This window comes from Pteropus alecto, unplaced genomic scaffold (assembly GCF_000325575.1).
Source record: "Pteropus alecto unplaced genomic scaffold, ASM32557v1 scaffold24, whole genome shotgun sequence".
NCBI classification, from domain to species: domain Eukaryota; kingdom Metazoa; phylum Chordata; class Mammalia; order Chiroptera; family Pteropodidae; genus Pteropus; species Pteropus alecto.
This window is the reverse complement of record NW_006439192.1, coordinates 6,675,990-6,687,021: the sequence shown is the minus strand read 5'-3', so window position 1 is coordinate 6,687,021 and position 11,032 is coordinate 6,675,990. Positions and strand designations below refer to the sequence as shown.

At 36.6% G+C, this 11,032-nt stretch overlaps 1 protein-coding gene across 4 annotated transcripts in view; it reads left to right on the top strand.

Moving 5' to 3' along the window:
- UNC5D (unc-5 netrin receptor D) overlaps positions 1-11,032 on the top strand; it is a 476,468-nt gene that overhangs the window by 1,013 nt on the left and 464,423 nt on the right. The window lies entirely within an intron of this gene.

Here is an 11,032-nt window from a genome sequence, read left to right as displayed (position 1 = left end):
GTGCCTACTCCGGCTAGGGAGCTGGAGAGCGCGGGGCAACAGGGAAAGCTCTGTCTTTTCCACTTGAAAACATAGACCCCATTTTCCTGAATCCTCTGGACTCCAGCAGAGTGAAATACTGCAACTGGTTTCAGCTCCACCTTGAGTGAGGACAGGGAGCATGAACTTAAAGATAAATCCCGCGGACTTGTTTTGAAGATGATCAGAGGCAATTTCACACATAGCTTGAAGTATTGTGGTTTTACCTTTGAGATAATTCGGAAGCTACTCCTTCCCGCCCTTGTTTATCTTTCTCTTTCCCCATTTGCCATCTGTTAGGCTTAGAATATATAATTACATTAAATGATTTACCTAACGCTTGTCTGTCGAGAGGTGGAACTGATTTGACCACCTAACCTCTGCTCTACTGGCTATCGTAAACATATGAGTAGCCAGGAGACAGAAGAGGGTGGAAAGGATTCGGGACGATCACAAAAAAGCTAATATAATCTCATTTTTATAAAAGCTAATGGTGTGCTAAAAGCAGTCGTGCTGCCTGGAATGAGTAGTTTAAAAAAAAAAAAAGGTGGATAGAGGCTTTTTGTTTGATGATTCTGTTCAATGATGATTTGCATTTTATTTCCTGAAAAGTTTTTTTTTTTTTTTTTTTTAAATGGAGCAGGCTTTTTAAAAAGCAGGAAAGGTTTAAACATGAGCCTCAGTGATTGTACACACTGGTTAATGGTGAAGCATAGTTCTTTTCCTTGCTGGAAGAAGCACAAGCTTCAGCCATTTAATTTACTACAGAGAATGCCTCCTTGCAAAATCAGCTCAGAGTTGATTTTAATATACTGTTATGGGGGGAAAGCAGGCCATTTCTTTTCTAAATATTGATCTAAATGTCTGAATTCTCCTTGTTGTTTGATATGGAATACCTAACAGTGACTGGCTCCATGCCTAGACTTTGGTTGGACTTTGGTTGGTGGAGTTGTCTTGAAGCCAGCCCCAAACAAGAGGTGGGGACATGCCAAAAGCCTCTTGCTTGGAGTTTTGCTGGCTGTGAAACTAAGGCTAGCACCTCTTGTCTGCAAGCTGTTCTTTAAAGGTCTCCTGGAAAACATACTGTACACTCTGCAGGCTTATTTACAACAAATGTGTTGTACAGATCATAGTAATGTTTGAGACACATGGAGTAGAGCACTAAATCTAATATTTCCCTTGTAATATTTTACTTTCTGGGGCATGAAGCCCATTACCCTTAGCATCTGTCAGAGATTCCACAGTCAGCAGGCTGTGAAACCTGTGAAGCCAGACGCACCTGGCTTTGGACAGGTGGGCACAATTGGAGTTTTCAGAACAAAAGGTGTGTTTCAATGTTACCTAAGTTCTCCCAGCCCAGGGAGGTGGCCATTTATTAAAAGCAAGATCAGGTGTGCTCTTGTGGCATGCTTGCCTAGCAGTCTCATCAGGCTCTTTATGGTAGGCCCTAGGTCTTTCTTATTTATGCAAGTAAATAGTTTTTGTTCTGCAAGGCTTTTCATGTTGATTTGAACCAAGATATTCTGCCTTCTCTAATCAGCAAGATATATGAATTATGTCATTTGCTTTGATGATATAAGAATATTTAACAATTCAGTAGCATTTTCTCTACAATTATTTATCATTTATTTGTTTTCAAGATGATTGCACCAACTCCTTGTTTATTTATTCATTTTCTTCTCTTTCCCATCCTTCTTCTCTTTCCCATACTTAATCTAAAACCCTCTGAAAATTGGAAGGGGATTTCTGATGATTGGGTTTGAATATAATCAAAGAGGAAGATGCTTGGGGTAAGGAAGTGTGCAGAGACTAGTAGTGGCCCAAGGAGCAGTGTTCTGGTTTCCTGCTTTGTAAGCAAGACTTACCTCTTCAGATTTATGTTCCTGACTGGTGGCATACTATAAAGAAGGCACTTCGGTGCCATGATTACCGTATATTTTAACACTTTCCAACTTAAAAGAAGGTTGTTTAAAAGTTATTCGTGACCTGCCAAGTGCTAATTGAATCCACATCATGTTGTCATGCTGATTTGCTTTTGTTCTTTGAAAAAAGGAGTACTGCTGTTGATCTGGTTGTGATTCGTGTATTAGATACTGTACATAAAATATTCTAGTCTAAAGGCAGAGAGTAAGATAATAGACAGGCCAAGATTTCACACAATTACTTGCTTTAAAAATTTTCCTGGACAATGAAATCTTCCTTTCACTAACCGTAGCAATGTATTAAGGGCAAGGTAAGTACACATTTATTTTATAGGCATAATAGGGTCATGTGCTTTACATATACTTACATCAGTTTATCTACCTAGTTTATACAATTTAAATCTATAGTCATTTTCTTCTTGATGAATGTTATAGCCCACTTCCACCCACCTTCCTCATTCTGTTCCCTTTCCTCAAAAAACTGTCTCTCCATACGGCTATGAGAAAAGAGCCGTTTCTCTCAATTTCCTGCTGGATTTGTCTTTTTCTGACTTGGGTTGTGCTCTCACCTTGAGCAGACCAGTGGCACCTTCTTTTCCAACTTGACAAAGTATTCTGTTCAAGAAATCTCTTCATGTATCTCAGTTCTGAAGAAGAGATGAACCGTTATGACCTGGCAGTATAATAGCAGCACTTGTCACCCTTTTTAATGCCCCCCCCTTACGTTCTTCTTCACTATTTGAATGACCCATCTGTGGGTCTGTGGTTCTTTAAGTGGTGCCCCATAGAGTGGGAAAACCTAGGGAGCCCCACGAAGGCTCCGTGAGTTCTCTTAGAACCTTATGACTGAATCGGTCAGGTAGTTCTGGACCTTGCTTTCTTACTAGTTAAGGAAGCAGTTTTCTGTCTATCTCCTTGGTGACTTGTAAATTTGTTTCTGATTCTCCTTCTACCAAATATAGTGCACCATTTAAAAAGATGCCATCGTTCAAGGTTTATGAAGAAATTGGGTGTTCAGGAGATAGTGAATATTTGATACCTCTCCCTTATGCCTTTTCTTCCTCCCTTTTTAACATTAAAGGTTAGAGACCCAGATCCATGTATTAAAACATAATCCCAAAGACAGGTGTACAAAGATATATTCCATAACATCCTTGTAAGATAGGTGGTAGTGATACAGGATATCCCTTTAATGAATAGGCACATGCGTTCACAGAGAGCCCAGATGTGCCCTGCTTCTTGATTACACTGTTGCCAGTAATTCCGATTATCCCATACCTCAGGCAGTGCCACTTGACCAGCTATGTTACTGTCTTCTGTCCCCCTTGTACTAATGCCTCCATGAACTAACAGTGTTATGGAATAACCAGTGGAAACTTTGTAATCCTCAGCTTTATGCTCTAGTTAAAAATACTTATCTGCTCATCTCTTCATTTGCTAAATGGCCAATGTTGGCATGAGAACTACCATCGCGTCGCTACCTTATTTTATATCATGCCTATTTTTTAAGAAAAAGCATTTTTGCAGCTTGTTTGAATATGAAATAATAACAGTAATTATATGTAGTGTGTGCCATCGATTATTCTAAAAGCTTTATACATATTATTCAATCCTTAAAATAACTCTGTGAGATAAGTATTATTATCGTTTTCACTTTGAAGGTAGGAAATGAAGGGCACAGAGAGGTTAAATAACTTGCTCAAGGCCACAAAGTTAGTCTATGGAGGAGCCTGGATTTGAACCAACCACAGAGCCTACAGCAAGGCTCATTTTCTAAACTCTGCTGAAAATAAAATGACCCTTATATTTTGGTAACAAAAGTGCTAAAATTATATCTCTATAACTGTGAGAGTTGTAGAGGAATTTAGAGTAGCTTAAATAAATCTATAAATATATTCAGATAAATCGCAGAGATTTGTGTTGTATGAAAACAACCACCCTCTCACCATTCAGCTTAATATACTTTGGGATTGGATTCATGCTTAACATTCTGAACGCCAGTTTCTAATATGATAGCTTGCTTTTTTTCAATTTTGAATTTCAACAGAAAATATTACTCTGATTGAATACACCATCCATGGAATGGCAGATCCCAAGAGACTATTTGTTGCATGTCTTGTATTTTTAGCCTTGTTTGCTGGGGAAATGTGGAGCATGAGATTTGAGAATAGATTGTTAACACCAGAGGCTGCTGTTTCTGCTGTTTTGGGTACTCCTGCTGCTGCTCTTGTGAGGCAGATGGCTAGATTCATTTATAGAAAATAGATATTCGTTCTATTTTGCATTTCCACTTTGAAGAGAACTTTTAATTGTTTGTGCCACATTGCATCGTATGGCCTTATTGTGCACATACACATGCTGTGTGTAGATAATTTTCAGAATTAGGCGATGTTAATGTATTCAGTTTGAACTGCATTAGAAATCTGCAAACTCTGTTGTGCTTTTGGAGTATTTCTTTTGAAAGTGGGTTTGTGTGCAGTATGATTGTGTACCATGTTTTTTGTCCTCAACACCCTCTTTCTTCTGACTTCACTGAACTAGAAATTGGGGACAGAAATGTTAAAGTTGTGTTTATGGGGCTAAAGTAGAAATGATAAACATGTATTACACTTCTCATATGATAGCAGACCACTGTAAGACACAAAATAGTTTCTAATATTGTTTCCAGGAGGATAAGAGTAAGGTGAGGAGTATACCCTTCCTATATGACCAGGTCCTTCTGACAGTTTCCTTCATAAATAAGGAATCTGCAAAGCCGAAAGCTGTCTTCCAAGTGAGGTCAGTGACAGCTCCACTTAATGCAGATATTGATTTTCTGCCCCCTAATTTCTGGTTCATGAAGTGCAAAAGAGCCTTCTTCCCCAGAAAGAGAGAGGCCTTAGCACACGTATCCCTTCTCAACCCAGTGTTGTAGTGGTAGGAGGAATTACACGGAGAAATGTCACTGCATCACTGTGGAACTTGAGTAAAAATGGACTCAAATGCTTTGTTGTTACCTAAATTGAAATTGTACTTTTTCAATCTGGTAAGTCCAAGGGAAAATGACATTGCAGACATTTCAGAAGGTAGGTGATTAGCAGGCAGGCATAGGAAGCAGGAGATACAAGAGGCCAAAGTGAAGAAATCATTCTCACTCCCTCGATCATTCTGACCAACTCACAGTAGGATAACTATGTTTAATATCATTCATAAATTTTGATAACTTACTATAAAAGCAAATGTATTTACTAAATATTGAATAAGGAGATTTGCATCTAAATATATTGTTGGCATGTTGTTTAGAGTTGTTCGAAAGTGATTGGTGGCTTCTGCCAGCAAACAGTACTTATTTAGTTGTTATCATCCTTATTTGAATTTAATTTAATAAAATCTGGGAGAGGAGGGGAACCAAATAAATGATCATGGGTTATGGAAGCTAAGCTGATAATGTTTGAAACTTACAAATCAGTGCTTTTCAAATGTTAATGTGCATTTGAATCACTAGATCTTGTTAACATGCACACTCTGATTTAGTAAATCTGGGGAGGGGCCTGAGATTCTGCATTTCTGACAGGCTTCCAAATGATACCATCCATGGACCACACTTTGTGTAGCAGAGCCAAGAATGATAGTAATTCACGCTTTTGATTTTCAATATTATTTTTCACTTGGAAGCCAGTATGAAGTGGAATTCAATGTAAGACTATTTTTAAAATGCCAGTAGAGGACTAGGCAAACACAGTTGTCAGCTTTAACTCAGACAAACATGCAGCCACTCATAAAACTGATAAGACATTCAAGGAGCACCATTCTGACGCAATATAATATTTTCCAGTATTTGTAAAGAGAGATGTAATATTTTAAAGTCTTGAATTTTATATTAAAGAAATTGAAGACTTTTGTCTGTATCCAAGTAATTTCTTGTAATATAGAGGAAACTTAGTCCCCCATAATTTGAACAGTTTGCCCAAAGTCAGATTTTTTGTTAAATACGAGGCTCTGCTAACACTTTTTAATGTTCTTCATTTTATTGTATTTCTTGACTGTAGCCACGCTTAAAATAATCCAGAGCTCAGGATAATGAGAGAATGGTGCTCGAGCTAAAGTAAAAGGTAGAACAAAACTATTTGGTTAAAACAAACAAACAAAAAAGAGCAACGTTCATCTGAGGTACTGATATTCCTTAAGCAGCGGGGTCGTAGTTACAACATGGTGTGGAGCTGGTGTTTAGGGATGTCTTTGCTACAAGACAGTTATCTCTACTTGGCGGGGCCCATCGTGTACTGTTAATTACTCAGTACCTGGCAGTGCTTGTCCAATAGCACGTACTAAATAGTATTTTTTACTTTAATTTTTTATGTTAAGGTATATATAATATTGAGGCTAAAATTTCTAAAATTTACTTATTATTGTGATTAAACATTCAGGAAAATTTAGTTGCCAGAGAAAAATAAGAGGGTTTTACATTTCTCTTCCTCAATAGATTGTGAAGCCTATATTCCTAGATGGACTAGTCTAGAAAGATGATTAAGTGTAAGATGTGACACTATCATGAATGACTGTTTTGAACAACAATTTATTTGCATGGTACTTGACACTTTCAGGGTACATTGACAGTTGTGATTGCTTTGTATTTTCACATTCACCCTGAGGTTGAACAGATGATGAAATTAAAGTTTAGAGATTTTTCAACCAAGGCCAGGCAGCGATAAATAGTGCTAGGATTAGGAGCTTAGTTTCCAAGTGGTGTCTGAGCCTTTTGACTTTTTTTTTTACCATGTGATTCTCTTTTGTTACCAAATGGATTGATTACACTTAAGTTTGCTGATACAGCATTCTGTTCACATTACATTTGAGACAGGGCTGTGGATGCATGAGCATGTGTGACGGAGAAGAAACAAATGAATAAACATTTTGAATGATACCTGTGTTGTCTTCTTGGTCTATATATGGTGTTATGTTTCTCATGGTTATAAACAGAAATGGCTCCACCTGGAAAAAGAGGCTGTAAGAAATGAGTCAGGAGTAATTGGAAGAAAATAAAATTGTTAATATATTAAAAATGGCATACTGTAGTATAGAATAGTATTATGTGAAATATTTTGAGGAACTTGCTAAGCAATAATATTTTCTTAAAAATCAAAGGAATTAAAGTATTAGTTAAAGTAGATAAAATCACAAATTAAGCCTGTGGTTTTATTTTTAATGATGTCATTATGGATACCAAACACTTTTTAGAAATATAACACTAGCTCCTTAATCTGCATAGTTTACTAAATACCTTGTCCTTATTATTAATTTCGAGTGCATGTGTTTTATTTTTTCTTTCTGTGTACAGATATGAAAAACATTAAATTCTCTTAATTTGTGTATTAAAGTAGTGTAGTGGCACAATGCCACTTCCAATAAGTGGCATTCCAATAAGACATTCCAAGTGGACTTCCAATAAGAAATTTCAACAATGTGTCTTTAAGAATTATCTAACCTATTTTTTAAAAAAGAGATGGGGAAAAATACAAACCACAAAATAAAATCCTTTGCCAGAGAAATGTGTGTTATAAGCCTTTTGAAAGGAACTGGAAAAAGCTTAACTACCCTTCATCTAAATAGGCAACCCTTGTGTCTCCCTCAGTCTTGATACCAGAAGCTACAGTGATTACCAGCAGCTTGCATCAGGAAGTTTCTACAGTTGTTTCCCTTTAAAAACAAAAAACAAAAAAAAACCCCCAAAAAACGCAATCAGGAGGTTCACAGGTTTTGTCAGTGTGAGGTGTGTGGGTGGGATGTAAGCTTTTAGGAGTTTGCTTTAAAGAAATAAAGGTGAATAAAAATTTTGTCATTAATTTTTTTTTCACCTTGGAGAAAAAGTACATTGGATATTTTCTAAAGTTTAGCAGACAGGTTGAGATGCACATTTACCTCTGGGATTACAGGGTGGAAAAGACAGCTCTATCATATCACACCCTGCAGCAGAGAAGACCATCACTTGTACAACCAATTATTAATAATTGTCAAAGTGATAAGTGCTTTAATGCATGAGTATCTGTGTGTATGTATTACATATTAGTAGAATGTCATATATCATCATTATAGCAAATATATCATTAAGGTTCTGTGCTATTAATTTAAATGGCATTAAGAGCACTTAAACTTGAGATGTAGACACATTTTGTCTTGAAAATCAGCTTCTTAATTCAGGTACTCCCATTTCTCTCTTTCTCCATGGTATCTTCCATCTGACCCCCAGTTCGCAGTCTCCTCTAGCTCCCTGCTTCTTCTCAAGTCAAAACTCCTTCATTTAAGCGTTGTCATGGGCTGGACAATTCATGACCACATGTCCTTCAACATGTCACTTTTTCCTCTAGTTTTCATTTCTGAAATGAGAAGAAATGACTAAAATTAATTCTCTCCTGTTCTAATGTCTTATGATGCTATCTATTGTTTTCAGCACCAATTATTCCCAGTATTTTTATCATTTCAGGAAGTACTTTTTGGCATTTTAAATATGTATCTAAAGTTTCAATAAAAAGATGCTCTAGAAGTAGAATATTCAGGACAAGTAAGTGGGACTTTAGGGATGATGCTGGTAAGACTTGGCTTGCACATTTTTAAGAATGTACCAACAACAAAAGATTTAATTTTATATATTAGTTTCTCTTAGTAGTTGCAAACTAAAGCATACCTGTACAACAGCACATGTGCGACAAGTGGAAAACGGCAGAATGGGTTAGGGACCCCTCCACTTAACTCATCGTTTAGTTGGGTGCACAGGCTCACTCTTGCTAGATTGACTTTATTTTTAAATAGAAACCATATATATGAAATTTCATGTTATATTTCCAGATTTTAATTCTTCTCAAATTATTTCAACAAACACTTTTGACTCAAAACTCACAAGATAGGGCACTTAGTCTTCCAGTTTGTCTCAAAGCAATAACTCTTTTACATTTTGTTGCTATTTAAAGGATTGGGAAACCAGTTGATCCTCATTTTTTTATAATTGTCTTTGAGCTCTCTGTATAAACCTTTGTGGAGGAGCATTGTCTAAAAGCAGAAGATAGAAAACATTTAAGTGGTCTTTTATTTAACATTTGATAAACATTAATTTGATCACTGAGTTTCTATGTACCTCTGTTTCCCATATGTAAGGAAGACTCATAAAATTGTATTGCTGAAAAGGACCCTAATATTTCTTGGCCAAAGCCCAAATCTCTACATAAACTACCAAGGTCTAAAGCAAAGTAGCTTGCTTGGCTTTTAGAGGTCACATTTGTCAGTGCTTGCCCACAAATCCAGATCTTCATTTTTTCAGTGTTGTTCTTGCCTCTTCTTGGAACTATAATAACAAAGGTAATCAATAGAGGTACAAAGAAATTAAAAAAAAAAAAACAACCAAAAAAAACGTACCAGAAGACTAAAGACTATTGATCATTTTGCCCTTCTGTTAAAGGATGTTTCCCTTTTATTTAAAACGTTTACATTTTTCTAAATGCCTTTGAAATAGGATAGATTTTTTTCCCCTTTTGGCTATGTTCTTAATCATAGACCGTTGGGGCCATGATGGGAAGGGCTCAAGTTGGTTCAGTGTAGTAGAGCTAATTACTATTATAAAAGATTTACATTATAGGTGTTTTATGTTTGTAGGAAATTTAGAGTGTCTTAAGCTCTCGTTCTAATTACTTTTGTATCCTTGGTAAATTTGTTTAGTATGAATCCTTAGTAGATCCTAAATATTTTCTAAATATAATCATATGTAGGAGAAATGTATTCATCTGCTAATAAATATGGGGTGTTAGTGACATGAGTTAGAATAGAATTGCGCTTTACTCAAAGAGGTAACTTTTGAGTGGTATTTGCTACACAGGTACTAATTCTTCTCTGGATGAGTAAATTACTTCCAATTCTTATTTTTCTCTGTTTAAATTTGGATTTTCACATGTAGTGAGAAGGTAACACTTTCCAGTTTGAATGGTTAGCCAAGTCTGTTGTGAGGCAGTGTTACTGAAATGCTTGCAGTGGCTGGGCACTATGGGACAGTAAGTAGGTGGAGCAGATATTAAGGTGCATGAGCATTTTACTTGTGCTTCTTAGAAGAAAGCTTTTGATGTTGGCAGCAACATACCAATGATGCCCTCAAAAGGCCATAAATCTGCATCCAGAGAGTGGATATATTTTTAAAAGCTTCAGTTGCTTCTTCTCATGCATTCTCTATTGTTCCTAATTTTAAAGTGAATTCTGCATCTCTGAAGGCCACGATAACTTGCAAAAAGTAATCCCTGTAGTTGAGCTGGAACTTATTAACTCTGGTGACTCTGTCATGATTATTATTCACATTGAAGCTACCATGCAGGGGAAGTGTTAGACAAATAGGGTGTTTTAAAACCTCTCATTCTTGGAGATTAAGTGCCAAAATATTCAGGGTTTGGTTATTTTTAGCAAATATCAGTGAAGGATCTTGCTGCTGAAAATGGTGGTCAAGTTTTAAATTTACAAATCCATGGTCAGCACCGTCCCGCCCCCCTTTTTTTGCCACAGCCTCTTTTTTAACTCATAGAAAGGCAAACATCTGTGGTATTGTCACCCATGGTTAGGTGAGAAAATGATAGAAAGGTGCTTTCGGTATGCCTAGGCACTAGCCTGATATTTAATAGTTTAACTTGTGTTTAAACAGTTTTATTGAAACATAGTAGATTGAAAGATGAGCACTAAATGTTTAATGTAGCTCCTGTTTATAGAAATACATTATGTGTATAATTTAAGTTCTGAAGAGAAACAGCTTAATGCTGATGTTCTCAATCAGCAATGCCAGGGCCTTTCATCTCAGAACAATTAAGTCAGTATCTCAGGGAAGAGGACCCATGGTTCTTTTTTTTTTTAAGTTCCTTCATTTGGGAACCCAAGATTGAGACCTCCTGATTTAATGGGTGCATTGATTGTATATAAATGTAGAAACTGATCTTTCTTTTTTAGAGTTAGAGAAGGTATTTGAAAATCCTTATCATAGCAAAAGTGTACAGGACGAAGGTGCCCGTTCCCGAATTGCCTCTCTCTCCGCATTAGGTCTTGTCTTTCCATGTTGGATCTCAAGTGACGTGGGTGAGTGACATTGGATG